Source organism: Misgurnus anguillicaudatus, chromosome 19 (assembly GCF_027580225.2).
Source record: "Misgurnus anguillicaudatus chromosome 19, ASM2758022v2, whole genome shotgun sequence".
NCBI lineage: Eukaryota > Metazoa > Chordata > Actinopteri > Cypriniformes > Cobitidae > Misgurnus > Misgurnus anguillicaudatus.
The window spans coordinates 21,133,535-21,150,861 of record NC_073355.2 but is presented as its reverse complement, the minus strand read 5'-3'; the positions used below and the strand labels follow the sequence as shown (position 1 = coordinate 21,150,861).

The window sequence follows — 17,327 nt, the reverse complement described above, 5'->3', positions numbered from 1 at the left end:
ATGGCTGCCCTAATGGTTAGACAGTCTGATCCAAACCCAGACTGGTTGGATGTGTAAATGCAGAAAACGGCACATTCCATACATTGGCAATTACTTCACTTTCACTTTTAATTCCCAGGGAACATACATACTGATAAAATGCATACATACAGATAAAATGCACTGTTGCAAGTCGTTTTGGATGGTAGGGCTGTCACAATAATTAAATAAACATCTCATTGCGATTGTATGACCTCATCGCGATGATTTCAGATCACCGCAATGATTGCACATTTCTCTAAAAAACACAAGGGGGCGCTGCAGCGCCTGCATAAATGAGACAGTATCAGATTACTTTTAAATATGTGTAATGTGTATTAATATTTACTGCCAGGTAGACCTTGCAAAAGATTTAATTTAAATAATCACACCAAAATTCTGTGAAAATTATTTCATAAACAAAAAATGTATAAGAATTAAATGTCAAAGCAATAAAACATACAATTAATTGTCATAATTGTCACAATTTACTAAACAATTAACCATCAGCCAAATTTTATAATCGTGACAGCCCTATTGGATGGTGTCTGCCATATGCATAAATGTAAATGTGTTGTAAATGTTTAACACCCTACTATAAGAGTTTGCTGGCTTGATTTGGCCTTTTTAAAGAAACTATTTCCTAAAATAGATTAAAAAGCATCTGCCGAATAAATAAATATATGAAATCATCTGAAGCACAGAGATGGGCAGAGGTCTCGAGATCTTAGTCCAGCTGTCTAACAGAGATTGACTTTAATGACAGATGTAAACAGAATTGTGTCTCACCTGACCACCTGTGATCATTAGGGGTGGCACGGTTCACAAAACCCTCGGTTCGGTTCGTATCACGGTTCTATGGTCACGGTTCTCGGTTCAGTACGGTTCTTGTTGTTATTTTTTTAACACTCCAGAAATGTATTATCTTATTAATGTATTAATTATCCATAATTTAGGATACAGTATTAAAAAAAGTTATATCATGTAATCATGCACAAACTGAATTTGACTTTATGCACATTATTGGGAACATCCCTGAGGAAAGCCAGGCGAGATTTTGACACAGCGAGAGGGAAGACATTGATGATTTCAACATGCTTTTCATTTATTTGGCAAAAAAGAGAATGTGTATTGCAATCTACATGAACTTTGTGTGCATTTTTAGCGCACAAAGATAACTTGCATTTATCAAAATGCCAACTTCAGTGTAGCTTTAAGATTTATCACTGAGAGGCTGCTTAAATACTGCAAAGAGAATATGTGAACGAGAGAGAAACATAACGTTTACACCTGTAATATTTAAATCCGTCTCTTTTGTCCACTTTTGACCATTTCTGTCCTGATTACTTTAAGGGGCAGTTTATGAAATAAGATCGCGCAACTTTCACATGCTAGCAAAATGAAACTACGCGGAAATCAGCCGCTTTCGTTTTATCAACGAAAGGCTAAAAATAGCGCTGAATACGAAAAGACGTAAAACAGTGTTCATTACCTCAGATTAGATAAATGGTCGGAGAGAAGGTTGTCGCGCGTGTGGCTTTATCTATTGTTTTATTTCCGCTGTCATCATAGGTAACATGAAATAAAAAATGTTTCCACACACCAAACTTATACGACGCCAACTGCGGGCAGACTTCTTTTTCTCTCCCTCTTGCCATTTCTACACGTAACATGACCGTCAGCACTTACTCTCCACAGCAGTCACCTCTTCTTTCGCGCTATTCGCGAAAGGGGGAACACGCTATCTGAGGTCACATACAGGGCACGAGGCTACATACATTGCGCATGCCATGAACCGTTGAACCGTACGACACACACGTGCTCCGAACCGAGACAAGCGAACCGAACGGTTCAGATTTTTTTCATGAACCGTGCCACCCATAGTGATCATATCACCCAAAATGAATGTTAATACCGGGCATCGGTGAGATTATGCACAACACGTACATGTGGTTGTGCTTCTCATTGCTCTGCATTTCTATTCATGTGCTATATTTATATTTTGTCTCATGAGGGTGCTCGGTCTTAAGCGTTCTAAATGAGATTTAAAAGAATTATAGCAGAGGTTGGTGTGTCTGGGCATATAAGTAGACTTTGGTCAATGTCTGTTCATTCTCATAGTTTTTTTTTTTTTTGTATCAGGTTTTAATATCAGAGGCTGACTGCTCGCTATGGCATCTTGTATTTTAGATTGTGAAGGATTTGTACACAACTCTACTGTGTTTTCATTTATCTTCTCTCTGTTGTCTTGGCTTTAATATCTCCAGCCATGACCTTGCTATCAGCAGATCCACTGCCAGTTGTTTGCAATCAGTCTCATAAAGTGCATGTCTTCCCACTATGTAAGAAAACAAGCTAAGCCCTCTTAAACCTCCCTTTGCTGATAGTTAAAGCTAAAGTTTGTTGTTTTTATGCCACTAGTAGCTTCCCCACGGCATAACTACTGTACTTGTGAATATGTATGATTTCACTTCTACATTTTAGGGGATCTACTTTTACCTCGTGACAATAAGGTTTGAAGTAGGGATTCATGAGCATTTTTTTCGTATAATCATACAATTTGGCATGATTCACATAATAAGAATTTATAAAAAAAAACACCACCATATGAAATTGGTATGCTGTCCTGTGAGATCATGATGCTTTAATCTCAGAAATGTCCCTTTCCATCATTATTAACAGTATTGCTAACAGCACAACATATAGTGCCACACCAGTGAAATATTTGATGCTATAATGAGTTTTTTTAGCACTTCCTCCTTAATTCTGTTTATGCAGGATTACCGCTTTTCCTAATGATGTTAATTGTTATGTTTGTGTAACTGTTAAACTGAAATACAGGCTAATGATAGTTCACTATTAACCTCAGCCCTCTATAGTTGCGGTGTATAATTACGTTTATGAACGTGAGGCCTGTTTTTGGCAAGCACTGAATGATGTCGCTTTTATTAAGCTATTGATTGCTCAGAGTTGATTGAAGCACAATATACAGAAATAATTGGCACAAAATCAATTTTATGATGATAATAAGCAGCCATGTTCATCCTTTTATACTCTAATGTATCTCATCATTGCAATCCTGTTATATGTTTGAAGCTTTTATTTATGACACATCCAGCTGTGATGAAATAAGTTTCAAATTACTTCCATATGCTCCTGCTGTTTTCATGGAGAATTAAGGGGGCATCTAGTTATGTGGTTAGTGTCAAGGCAATATATATGCACTGTTTCACGGACAGGTACATTCACTTTCTGTTAAGAGAAACTCCACCTAGAACGATGATGGTGTGAGAGTGAATGTTTAGTTTTCTAAAAAAACTATTTTGCTCCAGGCAAACTCCTAAAAACTCATGACTCTTGTATTTCTTCCACTTAGCATTGCTCATGTATTCTGGAATGTCGCAACGTAGACATAATGATGTTATGCTAAATACCGGTACTCTTCAACCAGCACTTAGCCAATCAAATTAGTGGACCGTCAAGGATCTGTTGCATAAATTAAATTATCTGATAACACTTTAGAGTAGTATTTGTTAAGATTAATGCATGAATTAACAATGAACAAAATTTCTGCAGCATTTATTAATCATAGATCATGTTAATTTAGTATTTACTAATCTATTTTTTAAATAAAATATTTAAAGTTTGAAAGTGTCTTTTTATTTAAGTGTTAAAGGTGCATTGTGTACATTGTGTTAAAGTGTTAAAGGTGCAGTGAGGTTGCGAATTGCTCATAGATGATTATCAGTCATGTGACCTTTTACGTCATCCGCCTTTTTTTCAGCTTACTGCCGCCATCTTGAGTACCTACCAGTAGGCTACTGACAAGCATTGGCTAGCTTGCTACGATTTACAGATGTCTTATTTTTTTACTGTCTATGATTCTTACGGATACAGGAAATGGCTACGAAAAACAACATTTCGCACCTCGACTTTCATAAAAAAAGAAATGCTACTTTAGAAAAATATCTTGGTTAGGGTGTGATGCCTACTCGTTCCCTGATTCGTTCTAGCCGCTGTCAACTGCTACGAGTTTTTTTTTACAAAGATAACTTAAGTAATGCCGGGTACACACCAAAATATTTTTTACGATTTTCAAAATGTGATAGACCACAAACAGGAGGATAAAAAATCCTAGATTTAAAGGGACACTTCACCCATTTGCATTAAGCTTTGTATAGTTAGAACCCCAGTCATGTTTTTGAATGGTCATGCATCATTTCCTTAGTTTCCGCTGAGACAGGAGAAATACAGATTTCAGTGTTGCACTTCCTTCTTTCAATGATGTAAAAATCATAAGTTTGCATCAATGAAAGCAGGAAGTCCAATATCTTTGTTGAGGTGGTGAGACTACAAACACCCCTTTTCTCGGTCAAATGGGCACCAAATTCTAAAAGTATTTTACATTTCGACTACAACACACTTTCAATAAAGATTAATGTTTCTACAGGTGAAATGCTCCTTTAACTATTTTGCTCCAATTGTGTGTCAAATACAGCACACCACACACAGATTTTCAACCAGAGTCTCAACTGTGAACACAGGAAATCTCCAAAAATTTTGCGAGACTTCAGAATAAGTATGGTGGACGATATGCAGGAAGTAATTTCAATGATAGTATTTTAAATGATTTTTACAAAAAAATTCAAGGAATAAAAGAAAAGGGTTTGGCTTGGGTCATGGGCAAGGCTAGCCCATTTTTAGGGGTGCTTCAGCACCCCTAAAAAGGAGCTCAGCACCCCTAAAACTTGGGGCAAGAAATTTAATTATTCTAAAATGTTCGTTCGTCTTTGACCAGGTTAAATAATGTCCAAAACATACTCCGTAGTTTGTGGTTTAAAATGTATAATAAGGTAGAAAATGAAAACCTCCTTGCTTAGCAAATGGTGTCATCCTCTTCTTCTACTTCTCTGTACCTGCATCGCTTAGCCCGACCATAAAGCCTTGTTTATGCTCACCGCGTCCGCACGAGCGCGTTGGTGCGCGCGGCAAAAATGACGTCAACGCGGAGTGGGCGGTCGCGCGCGTTGTTTAACCCACTTTGTTAACACACTTTGTGTTTGCTGTGCTTATTTTTTTAACTTTGCGTTATTACATTATGCACTTTCGGTCGCCATTGATTAAAGGATGCAGAATCATTATCCTGTTTTGGTGATTGTTATTGGTGTTTTTAATCAGACTAGGCAACTTGTTCGGTCGAGCAAGTAAAATTCTCTGATATTAAGCGGACACGCGTTGATGTCGAGCCCTGCAACGTGTTTTATTTGCGTTTAGATTGCTTCAGTAAGCTAGGTCCAATCTTTACGACTTCTCTGTTGTATTGCGTTAATGGAGAGGTATGTTAGTTATTCCTCGTTTTTTTGTCCACTTAATTCATAATTAATGATGTTATGCATTGCAGTGACGTTGCTCTCATTTGTGCCCCCCCTGAAAAATGAAATGCCCGTCCGTGAATTTGTGTCTGGCGCCGGGTCTGGGTGCGCGAGACCCCATTTCGCGTGGCGCTGTGCACGTTTTTTTTTTTTGTAACTTTCCGCGCGGCTCCGCATCCGAAAATGAACGAACTCGAGGCGATTCTGTCCGAGCAGGCAAGCCTGTGACGTATCTCTTTGATCAATCCAAGCAAAACAATGTATAAATTTATCTGACACTCTGGAAGTAAAGTTTGGAAAGTTTAAAACACAAATTATTTTACATGATTCAGAATGTTTGGCTTATATTTGTATTGAATGAACCACTGGACGAGGAATAAAATACAAACCTTAAGATGTCTGTACTGTTTGTTTAGTAAAACGTTAATGAAATGATAATGTTTAACAAAGACATATATAAAAGATTGTTGTTTTATTCATTTTCTCATATTTATATATATCAAACTCTAATGTTAAAAGCACCAGGGTTGTTCCAGCGGACGACTTCTTCTGTCCTCTTCTTTGTGTTTGTTTTTGACTTTATTGCTCGCGTTGCCCCCCGGTGTTTCAAAAAAAAGTGCAACAGCGAGCGCGTCAACTATAAACGCCTCGTCCGTTTGGTGGGACGCGTGCGCGGTCCGCGGGGGCTTGCGTTGCGGACCAAAGCGCGACCATAAACAAGGCTTCACTCAGCGCAAAACACACGCAGAGTGAGAATCAGTTAAAAGTGTTGTGATGCAACTTTTTTGTTCAAATCTTACAAAATTTTTACGTTATGTTTATAATGAGCGAGTACATCACGAATCAATCTTTCAAGCCGTGTTTTTGTCTTATAATGAATAACCATGGTACACGTATAATAAGTGTTTATTTTCGGATTATTTTAGTCCGGCGGGTACCCGCGCGCTGCGGAGTAGCAAAGTACCTGTGTGACTTGTCCATAGACTTAAACGGAGAGAATTAGCGCCGGTTACAATGTTCTTCCGCAAGACGCATGCAGTGCGTCTCAGTGGGTAGTTGCATACGTGTGTCTCCGTTGTTAACTCTTTCACCGCCAGCATTTTTTAAAAAAGTTGCCAGTTTCATGATTTTCACCAAAGTTTAATGCCTTCCAGAAAATGTTCTTCTTCAGATATATAAACATACCATATACCAAATGAAAGAACAGACCCTCTGCTTTCAAACAAAAAAACCCGTTTCATCCTACCTTGAGTAGTTCTTTTGTAATCAGCTTTTGAATATGGGTAGGTTTCTGCAAAAACACCACATTTTGAGCAAAAAGCAGAGATAATTCCATGTTTGTGACGGACTTTTCATAGAGATCCCATTCAGAGCGATCTTTAAAACAGACACGGACATGCAGCAGCTTGCCATAGGGCAATTCTTCCGGTTTTAAGTTGCGGAAGGGCGCCACCTTGTGGATAATAGCGGTATTGCGGAAAGACGGAAAATCTCGTCATTGGCGGGGAAGCGTTTTCTCTTAATTGACGAGATATCTCGTCAATGGCGGGGAAAGAGTTAAAGTTTATTGTATGATTTATCGTTAATTTGAGACTTATTTTAACAATCGGGAGTCATGTAAACATGACATCACGTGCGTCTTTTCTGGTCAGTCGTCATGAAAACATGGCGTTTGGAACAGAGTGAAACAAACTACATATCACTGTATTACCACCAGTAGGCTACCGGTAAGCTATGTGTGAAATCACTAACTGTCTGACTATCAAACTAGACAATAAATATTTTTTTAGTTTGTCACATGTAGACTAATATAAAGGGGATAACGTTTTTAACCCTAAATGCAGGAGTCACAAGTGTTTTGTTTTAGACATATAGTACAGGTAATGGTTCAATTAAAGGACTGTTAAAAGAAAAGCTGCAAATTAACAAACTATTAATAAACCTACCATATTTTGTAGGCATAAAAGTTATAAATTAGGAGATTTGTCATTTTGACAAAGGCTTAAAACGATACACTGTATATTCACATAAAACCATATTCACACTGCTGGTGTAGCCCAGCTTTTGTCCTGAGACTTTAATATGGCATTAATGGCAAAAATGTGCTAGCTCACCATTAATTAGAAATAAAAAGGTTGGCAAAAAAATGCATCTGAAAACTCATCAGATTGATGCTTTAAAATATGTTATTTTAAAAAAATTCTAAGGGGGAGCATGCTCCCAGACCCTAGAGAGGTAATATTCTTCTCATCTTTTTCACCCCTGACCCATTTTCATGCCTGAAAGGTCTCCAAAAAATCTTTATTTTGGCGTTAGTTGAACCAATGTTAAAATGATAGCTTTTTTACAATAGACATATTATTGGTTTCTTTAGGAAAAAAGAGCGGGTGGTGGCAGCGGAGCTCATTGGGTGCTCATCACCCCTAAAGCTCTAACCCTAGAATCGCCTCTGGCTTAGGTGAAGTCATGGAGACAGCGGAAACATGCTCTGTACAAGTTCCCTTTGCATCAACTTCACTTTGTGCTGTGCATAACTGCTTCTGTCTTCCATCATCTTACTGTCTGATTGGATATTGTTTTGTTTCACGTGATAATTGTCCTCGGGGTTCCCCCCCACACATCAGGATTTCTGATCGGAAATATTAAACATGTTTCACAATCGGGGCGGCTTCGTCGTTCTTCCGATGAGGTTCGAACACTCTTAATACACCTCACACTAAGGGAAAATCTGATAAGATAATCTGTAGAACCATCAATCATAGCTAGGATTGTCAGAATAACGATATATTATTGCAGATTTTATTGTAACTTTTTCATCAGTGTTTTATTCACTACCTTTTTTGCATGTAGCCCTACTGAAAAATCTAGTTGAGACCAGCATAAGCTGGTAGCTGGTTTTAGCTGGTTTAAGGTTGCAATAGCTGGGCAAGCTGGTGGGTGAGCTGGTCTTCCAGTAAGTCCAGTAAGATCATCTTAAAAAGTGATCAAAACACAGCAAGCTGGTCTTAGCTGGATTTTTCATTAGGGACTTTAATTAAGTAGTTTAATCTGGCACCGGGATAGCATTAGAAGACGTTTGTCTTCCCGTTTGCAGGGTCAGGGACTGTTTCTCAATTCCAAGAATGCAAAGAATTGCATTCTTGTTGGGACCAGTCTTGCCAGGCAACCTTGGAAGAAGGAACTCGGAAAGACGCGCCTTTGTGAGAATTGAGATGTTCTGTTGTATTTCTGTGGATTACGTGAGCTTTTCAGCATATTTCAACTGAATTCAGCATCAGAACACTCATATAATGATAAACATACCATTATTTACATTTTATCATATGAACTTGTAATTGGAACAGTACTTGTGGAGCGACCGATGACGTTTCACAAGAATACAAATATAGACGGTTTCATCGGACGCATGTGCGTTGTCGCGGTTAAGCGTGGGGTCAGAACTTCTGGTTTCAATTTTTTTAGTGGTCTGACTAATTGCTAAACTGAATTTTGAAAAATACCTCATCAAAAATAACAAATATTTTGGTTTCCTAGGTGATCTACGTGTTGTTTATTTTGCTTGTTATATAAATAAACTACTTTGAAAGAACTTTGTTGTTATTTATTCTTAGCAGAGTTTACCGGAAGTTACGTGTTGACCACAAAAGCCGCTTGTTTATGTTGTAACTGCTGAACACATCTATACAGACAGAAACGCATATTGAGAAATTGCCAGGGACAACCAGGCACATTCATCATAGTGAAGCAGTATGCTGTCTCTTAAAACACACTGTAAAAAATGTAGCATGAAGTTACATAACTTTTTTGGTTTTGCCAAATTCAACCTTCTATTTTAAGTTTTAACCTGTGATACGTTGGCTACTGTAGAAACATGGTGCTGCAAAATGGCACCTTCCCATGTCGAGGGGACCCGTGGTGTATGTAGATCAGTGTTTCTTAAACTGGGGACCGTGCCAGTGGGGCCCCAGTTTTATGAAATTAAAAAAATTAATTTATCATAAATTCTGTAATTAAACTTAAAAAATAAAGCTAGTTTTATCAAACATTAACAAAGATTAATAAATGCTAAAAAAACATATTGATTCATTGTTCATGTTAGCCAATGAATTCACTAATATATTTAACAAATACAACCTTATTGTAAAGTGTTAAGATCTTACAGATCTCAGGTTTTACTCTTTTTTGTGAGTATTACATAGTGTTTTAGTCAAGACCACCTAAACCGAGACCAAGTCATGACCAAGACCAAGACAGGCAGAGACCGAGACAAGACCAAGACTTTAAAGCGTCGAGACCAAGTCATGACCAAGACCAGTGCAAGTCACTGCATTAAAACACTTAAACAATGCTTAAACAATGCCAACATCATATGCCAAACCTGAATAAACGGCATAAAATTGATGATAAAAAATAAATTTGTGATGTGCCATCAGTTGTGGTCTTGACCGGTCTTGAAATAAAATTCCTAGTCGTCTTTGTCTGAGACCGAGTAAAAATGCGGTCGATTCCAAGACGAGACCAAGACCTTTAAAAACGAGACCGGTCTCGTGACCTACAACACTAGTATAACATTTTCACACTTTTCGTATTTAAACTGTCTGTTTTGCTTTATAAGTCATTTAGCAAACAGTTATGACAGAATTATATGTATTAAAATAAAATGAAAAGCAGCTGATATCCAATTAATATTTAAGCCACAAAACAGTAGTACAAAATCCTTGTAGATTTTTAGAGATATTTAGTTTTAATCATGATTTTTTTTATATCCAGAAAGGTACTTCTTCAACTAATCATCATTAACTCTGATGTCCTAGCCAGGAGCCGTAATGCATTACTGATGTAGCTGCAGAAAAACCCATTACAACAGACCCAGAGAGAGAGAGAGAGAGAGAGAGAGAGAGAGAGAGAGAGAATGAGAATAAACAAGGTGAATGTGTCCAATTTCCGAGGCCATGCAATATAAATGCAGCGACTGGGATGGAGTGTGATGGGTTTTCATTTAGTCGAAGAGTCCTGAGTTAACAGATTGAGTCTGAATGACATTTTCCTTTCAGGACTGTCTTTTTATTTCATCCGTTTGCTTGCGTCAGCATTGAGCTGGTAAATGTAGCACTGGGGAATTATCTTCAGACGTATCCACCTTATTTTCAAAAGTGTAAGTAACTGATGTGACGTATTCCTTTTTGGTGCAAGACTTCTGTTTCAATAGCCGGCTGGTAGAAAGCCTGTCAAGAGAGCACGCACACGCAAGATTAAGTTATGGTAGATATGTACTACACCTGCAATACATAACCCAGTGGGATGATGAAATGAAGAAGTGGCCTAATATATATCACGTAAAGATGTCAATCAGATTTGACTGGTCTTCAATTCACCTCTGTTAAAGCACAAAGGCATACCAGTACCGTCACAGTGGGACAGTTGGTTCAAATGTTTTTTTCATGAAATAGACAACTAATTTGTGTTTTTAACCTTTTCAAAAGGAGATTTGCGTGACCACTTACCTTCATCTGCCTATGTAAAAACCTTGTGCGAAGCAGGTTTACATGAATGTCTGAGCTGGACACTTGACAGATCAACTAAGCAATATGATGGGCACGTGAGAGGGCTGTGTTTCATCACACACAAAAAACACAGACTTAACAATACGATGGGTTCCAGTGTTGAGAGCGCTTTACTTTCTGTTTTCTTCAATATAATCGCATCATAATGACAAAAGCGTGCCCAGGCTCGGATCGATCAAAGTACAGTGTGAGTGCGTGCTTCTGAAGGGGGTACAATCGCGCTGGGGCACGGTTTGGTTGAGTTAGGTATGATATGAGTGCATCTTACTGCACAAATATCTGTCTTAACTAGCCAGACACAACAGGACACACTCATGTCACTCGCAGTACGACTACAATTAGCTTTAATGGCTCACTGGAAGATCTCAAAAATGCTGGCGCCCACATTTACGTCAAAAATAAGTAGAAACACACAAAAACTCAAACCATTCAGCAGCAGGATATTTTTCCAGTTCCTCCTGTCAATCTCAACCCTTGTTGCTTCATTTAAAAGCTTTTGTAGTGGCCCCTCTGGCAGGGGTCACTTTCTGTCTCTGCCAGCAAATATACAAAAGTAGGTCATCTAATAGTCTTCTTATAAACACAGTCTGTCATTTTCAGCATTCATTTTATGACTTTTGTTAATGATTAATTTTTTTCTTTACAACAAATACAGTTTCTCAAGTTTGACTGTATCAGTTCAGACATAAGACATTGTAGAGATTCACTTTAATTTCAATATTTGTCATGGCCTTGCAATAAATAATAAATATATAAAGGTTATAATTTCACAGAATGTTCTTTACATTATTGTAAATGTATGTATTCCACAGTTTAGGGTCTTACTACAGAGACATTAGACTGCAAAAATCAATCTTCACGGAGAATGCCATTGTTCTCAGGTTAACATCCTAAGAAAACCTGGGACACATCTGTGTGAAGGCAGGATAAATCTGGCAATAGTAAACTAGTACACATTGATAAAAGCTGAGTTGGTTTATGTATGTATGTAACACTGGGCGTGGAGACACAGAGACTCCCATTTACGATATGATTTTAATGATGATTGACACATGACTAAATGTTTAGGTTCCTTTCTGCGTTTACACCAACCGCGTTTGAGGCGTCAAAATCACGTCTATTGCACCTAGTTTGCCACTTGAACAGTTTGAATGCATTTGCGTGTCTAAAGCGAAGTGGACATGGGGAAAAAGCAAGCATTTGATGCGTGTCAGAGGCGAAATCCGCTTCTTGTGGGAGGGGCAAGTGCTATGCGGTTGTCTGTTTGCAAGATGGCTGATGTTGATTGTGCATTTATGGAGAGAGTTACCGGTTTGTATTTGGTCATATTACTATGGGGGAAAATAACGGCGCGGGTCGATAAACATCACATGACTCAAAAGCGAAATGTGTATTTACAACTTACCAGGTTTCCCAATGTCCTCACTGACACTCTTCCAAGCGAGGTCCTTTTTATTCCTGACACTATAGAATAAGAACTTGTGTTGTACAGCTCCGGGTGACTGCTCACAGACAATATCAAGCATTCCTTCATGTTGAATGAGTGACTCCGGGTAGGGCTATCGCCACAGCAGCAAGCAGGCTCCTGATTGGTTAACAGTGCGAAAATCCGCCAAAATTAAAATTTTTCAACTTGGGCGTCAGACGCAAATTCGCGTCAAACGCAAAATGCACAGAAAGCACCATTCGCGTTTACGGCACCAGATGCTCAACTGCGCTATTCGTGCAAAATAGACTTGCGAATGAGGTGGAATCGCGTCTAACACGCCGCACTAAACGCCTCATTCGCGCCGCGAGACCTCCAGATGCGCCTCAACGCGTCTTCACATTGACTTAACATTGAAATAACTTGCGCTTGACACCTCTACAGCGGCTGGTGTAAACGCAGCATAATGACAGCAATGCGATCGCTGAGAGAGAGACCGCAGCTCTGTAGAAATTATCATTGTTATTTGAAGTCCACGACAAGTTGCCACCGACTCGCCACCCGGTGGTTATAGAACTCTGCTCTAGCTGCCATCAAACTTTGAGCTTTGATGTGCAGAATCTGTCAAAATGTATACAACCACCATGAATACTCTTTCAAGATGAACACGACACCACTTTCGAAACCACTAGCAATGATCTGACTAGCACATTATTTTATCCTTTATCACCGCAAAGATCCTATTTAATGTTTACTTAACCAAAGTTTAGCCCGTTCGTAACATTTTAACGTTCGGAAAATTTTGGACAGAAACCACAAACTTACCCACATTTGTCGAAATCCATAAAATCCTGTCAACTTTTCCTCCCATGCGGAGCATGCGTGACCTAGACAATCTTATATCTGACTTGAGTACCGCTAAGACATTAGGAGATGAAAACTTAGTTTCAGAATAAAATGTTCGAACGTTATGATTTTTTGACAGAAACTCTCTGCCCCGTTTTATCCCGATTTATATAACAATTTATTATTTAGCAACACATATCAGAATTTAACCCACAAAAGATGTTTTTATCGTTTTGCGTCTAATAGAATTACATGGTTTCATAGTTTAACGTTCGTAACTGTTTGGCCATTGCATCGTGGTGGATTGATGAAATTATACCTTTAGTGTTAGTGGAAGTATTTTGTAGAAGGCACACCAATATAAATGCACCAAAATTCAGGATTTTATTTAAGGAAATGAAAGAAATAACTTGGGAAAAACCCAGATGCACTGAATATCTCACCCTAAGATCCCCAATTTCTGGGGACATAAAATAAAGTCTCATTACACGATAATGCCGTGGGCTTAGTGGGATAAAATTATCTTTAATGTTTCTTACATCTATCTTAAACAAAACCGTGAACTAAAAATAAAAAATACCAACAACTGGGTATTATACAATCTATATTGTTCATTACACCCCTTGAGGACCGAAACTATGGAATTGCCCAAAACGGCTTTCACAAACAGGATCACATACTTTATGTCTACGACCATACCTCAGATTTATGAATACAAAACCAACACTCCTGCACCATTTTGGAAGTCAGTAATGTTTATGACGGCACAAACACCAAAAAGGTTTTATATATTTTATCTCTCCTTTCAGCACAGAAACACAAAAAAGCTTTTCTTGATTTTGAAGTAACTTCAGAGCACTTAACAGAATGACGCTTGTTGCTACAACCTGCACAGGTCTGTGAGATGATGTAAGTGTGGGTTAGAGAGCTTAAACTCTCAACTGTCCTTGTTAGTAATGGTACATTTCAGCTCAGTGAACAGAAAAGGCTCCATTTTAAGCCTTCAGGTTTTACAAAGAGATTTTCACCCCTTAAATTACTTTGCCCTCAAGGTCTGTTTAGTATTAACACTAAATAGTGGTTTGTGACATAACCTCCAATATTTGGGCTGTTCTTTCCTAATTGTGCAACTGACTTTGCAGTGTTTATAGACAAAAAAAATGTAACCTCAAAAGGTGGAACATCAAGTCTCCACCACCACCACGAGTCGATTTTGATCACGGATAAGAGTAATTAGACATTATGCTGCAAACACACACACACTCCAGCTAAAAGGGCAAGTCAGCATAAAGGACAGAGCCCTGATTTAAACTCATACCGTTTTAATCATTAATGAATAATTTAAGAAAAATTGTGCATCAGCATTTCCTACAAGTCAATAGAATGATTGAATTAAAATGATTACTTATACAGCTTTGTACTGTATGTTAATAATAAGAACTGATTGTAAAAACCGACGTATTTATGATCTCCATTGATGCTGATTACATGTGCAATCTTGTGTCTATACATGCTGCCTTACATGCTATCGAAATTTCCTACTTGCCATCTCTGAAATCGTGATTACAAGCATTGTGTTCAAATGCTATTTTTAAATGAATAACAAGTAAATTACCTCAATTTAAATCATTGTTATCAACTACAGTATATTGCGTACACACTGAGCTAATGTTACTGCATTTTACAAGACTTTTTAAGATGTCAAATAAGTCTCTGGTGTCCCCAGAGTGCGTATATGAAGTTTTAGCTCAAAATACCCCACATGCATTTTGGGTGTGTCCTTTTAAATCCAAATGAGCTGATCTCTGCAATAAACGGCAGTGCTGTGGTTGGATAGTGCAGATTAAGGGGCCGTATTATCCCCTTCTGACATCACAAGGGGAGCCAAATTTCAATGACCTATTTTTTCACATGCTTGAAGTGAATGATTTACCAAAACTAAGTCACTGGGGACCCACTTATAGCACTTATACATGGAGAAAATCTGAATTTCGTGATATGTCCTCTTAATTCTTGCCTGGCTGTCAAATCTCTCTTCACACAGTGATCCTTGCTCGCCATCTCTCCTCGTCTTTATGAAACCGAAACATTTTCATTTTTGACAGTTTAGCCACTAGTCAGACTGATAAACAAGCATAGACGGAAAGTTAACTTTGGGCCAGACACGAAACCATGACAACAAGCATGCGTCTTAGGAAACTGCTAATACACGTAACTAAGCTAGACTTTATTGAAAAGACAAGAGTGTTGTCACTACTGCAATCGGTCTCCCCTCCACCATGTTTATAGTTTATGACTTTCCAATCACAGCAACTCGATATATCAAAATAAATGAGTTTCTGAGTTTGTTAAATATGCTTTAAGATACCGTGCATGTCAAATTCCTGACTAGGAGACTCATATTTACAATAATTTCGATAGTATGTGTGAAGTCAGTATTAAATACATGTAATGCACATATAAAGAAACACTTCATAACCTCTGAGCAAAACCAAAGTCCTTTTAAGGAAGACACTTCACTCAAGGCCGGTCGATTCTGGAGGAGTTTTTCTCCTAGAGGATTCTGATTGACGATTGGCCATTTTTCCTGGGATGCGGGACTAGAGCAGCCATTTTGACTGTTGCGTTATCTCCCATTTATATCAATACAAATCAGTGACGCATCTTGTTAATTACATATCCCTGGCAAGACTTCATCTAACACTTTTATATAGCCTATGAGAAAGTGTAAAGGCTTACGCTGAAGCAGGGTTTTGAACCAGATTTTTTCCCAATTGGAAACGGTATTTTAACGTTTCCGGTTTTCGGTTCAACCCTAAAATTGACGTTCCTGAACCGGTTAGAACAAAAAAAATAAAGTTCCCATAAAGTTCCCGAACCGGTTAATAACATTCCATGTCAGCTGTTGGACATACAAATAAGTAGGCTGATTATTAGGACATTAAAGGCGCTCTAAGCGAATCAGTGTGACGTCACTTTTTGTTGATGTTTGAACTGTTTTCAAACAAACAGAGCGTAGCTAATTCCTCCCCCTCCCTTCAGTGCTTTCATGAATGCGCCCAACCCCCACCCCCAAATTCTTCTTGTCGTTTATTGGCTGGAACACTTTGTAATGTTTCGTGGTGGTAGGTTTGGCCACTGTGTTTTTATTGCAGTTTGTGGAGCCATGGCTGTTTACAGAGATCGCGTTTTTTTACAGTTTAATCAGCGGTCAGGCAGCAAGCATATAGTGAGGACATAGTTGCTGTATGTAACAAAAAATGTGTTATGGTCTAAAATTCTGGTCTCGAATTCGCGAAGAGCACCTTTAAACTTAAATTATTAGTCTACATAATTTTACTTAAGTCTCTATCTTGTCATCAAACATTAAAACGTGTTATGTAAGTGGCATAACTGTAATTCTGACATGCCCACATTTGTTGAGTGCACTTAAACACGTGCACACACATAGACGGAGGACGAATGCCAAACTGCACTTCGGGAAGATGCAGTATAAAGCGTAAATTACGTTGTTTTCAGTGCTTTATTAGCCAAATGTATTTGAATGGACTACAGTACGAGACACAGTAGTGCAACTCTCTCTCAAGTTTATACATCAAGAGTTCTGATCTTTGGAGTTTGACCGGACACATTCAACCGCATGTGCGTGCAGAAAATTGCTCCCTTTAGTGTCTTTTAGCGGTTAAATTGTTTAAAATCACTTAATAATAATAATAATAATAATAATACATTTTATTTATAACGCACTTTATATGTTAAGTCAAACATCTCAAAGTGCTACAAGTTAAAACAAATCAAAGAAAATTTAAAAATGAATACACATAGACATAAAACCTAATCGTGATGCAGTGTTACTCAATTGCCTTTTTATGTTTTTAGTCCATTTTTAAAAAAATTTAAAGTCTGTGGTATCCTCAGGTGAACAGGTAAGGCATTCCATAATCTGGGAGCAGCTGAGCAAAAAGCCCGATCTCCCATAGTACGGAGCTTTGTCCTAGGTAGTTTTAAGATCCCCCTCGTAGCAGAGCGGAGAGAACGAGTAGAGGATTGTGGGGTAAGAAGTTCCTTAAGATAGGAGGGTGCATCTCCATGAATACACTT

At 38.2% G+C, this 17,327-nt stretch overlaps 1 protein-coding gene across 6 annotated transcripts in view; it reads left to right on the top strand.

Moving 5' to 3' along the window:
- The window catches only part of asic2 (acid-sensing (proton-gated) ion channel 2), a 399,158-nt gene that overhangs the window by 354,464 nt on the left and 27,367 nt on the right, over positions 1–17,327 (top strand). The window lies entirely within an intron of this gene.